Genomic DNA, 1,742 nt, shown 5'->3' on the forward strand with positions numbered 1-1,742 from the left:
AGCGTCACAGTCTTTGCAAGCACACAACAAAGCGAATGGGAATTTGCTTAGTAACAGATCTTTCAGGCTTACATTGTTGAGGGAAAGAGGAGTGGTTAGGCAGAGGAGGAGGCCGGCGCTGGGGAGAGCTGAGTGGACACAGCACTCGTGAGCACAGGAAGGTGGGTCAGGCTGGCTCATGAAGTACCTGGGGACGTACAGGAGTGATGAGAGCAAGTGTGAGAACAGCACCCGGGCTGGCTTTTTAGGGCTGCCCTGCTGGCAGTGAAATGCAGATGATAATGCAGTGCATTTGGGGCCTTCTTTGCGAAGCCCTTGCGGCTGCCATAGAAGGCTTGTTTTCCAGGCAGAGCTTGTTGTTGGGATTTTAGATCAAAACATTTTAGAATTGTAGAATGTAATCTACACTTCAGGAATCACTTTTGCTACTGTTTCCTCTTTTCAGTTAAGTTTTCCGCTGAACTGTAACTAAACTCTTTAGAGCAGCCATCCAAAGTTGTTGCGTAGTGCTGCATCACTCTTACAACCCATACATTGATGCAGGGCGTCAAGCACGTTTGCACCTATACCACCACCATTTTCAACGCATTGTCTTCCCAGTAGAGCCCCTGATAGCAGCTCCCCATTTCTTCCCCCCTTCCGCCCCCACCTGCCCCCCCTCACAAACCCTTGATAAGCTATAGATTATTATTTCCATATCTTACATCGTCCTCCATCGCCCCTCACCCACTTTTCCGTTAATTGCCCGGGGGTGGGGGTGGGGTGGGTGGTTGTTATATGTTGATCCTTATGATCGATTCCTGACTTCTTGTTACTATGTTATACTGCTCAGTGTAGCCCTTAAGTGAGAGGAAATCGATACATAACCCTGCATCCTTTGCATCTGACTGGAAATAGAAGTCTGAGAAATATTTGGGCTCCTCAGCATGTAGCTCTGTGTCTCCTGCTCAGTAGTGACTTGACGAAGAGACACTGTGGGCTTACTCGGTGCCCACGCAAACCTACCAGCCAGTAGACTTTATTTCCTACTCCCAACTGATACTTGATTAGTACGCGCCTAAGAATGGTGGTGTGCTTTGTGAATGTTCGCCATTACTGTAACTATAGAGAGAATTATTTCTGTGTTAAGAGGTTTAGGAAATGTTTCTGCAGGGAATTTTTGAGTTTTGATCAGTTGTACTTCAGAGGTCAGTGACATCCTCTGCCTTTTTAAAACTTCAGTTTCTGGCAGATCATTTCCAGGACCTTCACATTCAACTAACCAAATGAGGCTGGAGCAAGGCCATATTTTAGAACAAAAAGAACCCTTGCCCCTGAGGAAAATTTCCAAGTGGCTTATGTTCAATGCAGTTGGGTCGGGACTGGACACACGGAGTGAAACACGGCCCCCTCTGAGGCCATCTGCCTGCCCAGTCGTTACCATGTCTCAGCCTGTTGTTGCCACGCTGTCAGCCCATCTCATTGAGAGTCTAACTCCGTTTCCACTGGTCCGCCACCCGACATGACTGGGTGTCCTCCTCCAGAGATTGGTCCAGAGTAGGTGAGACGGGTTTGCCGTCTTTGCTTGTAGGAGCATCCTGGCTGGACTTCCAAGACCGACTTGTTCCTTTTCTGGCAGCCCCCGCCTGTTTAATAGTCATCAACACCCTGGTTTCAGTGCATGGTTTCTCCTCCAGTCTTAGCATTGTTCAGCTCCCACTGCCTGTGAGGTAGTTAAGACCACCAAGACCACCGTGGCGTGA

At 48.6% G+C, this 1,742-nt stretch overlaps 1 protein-coding gene across 1 annotated transcript in view; it reads left to right on the forward strand.

Annotated features, from left to right (window-relative positions):
- The window catches only part of RBM5 (RNA binding motif protein 5), a 23,172-nt gene that overhangs the window by 4,918 nt on the left and 16,512 nt on the right, over nucleotides 1-1,742 (forward strand). The window lies entirely within an intron of this gene.

This window comes from Echinops telfairi, unplaced genomic scaffold (assembly GCF_000313985.2).
Source record: "Echinops telfairi isolate 266 unplaced genomic scaffold, ASM31398v2 ScPeMD7_7420;HRSCAF=8458, whole genome shotgun sequence".
NCBI lineage: Eukaryota > Metazoa > Chordata > Mammalia > Afrosoricida > Tenrecidae > Echinops > Echinops telfairi.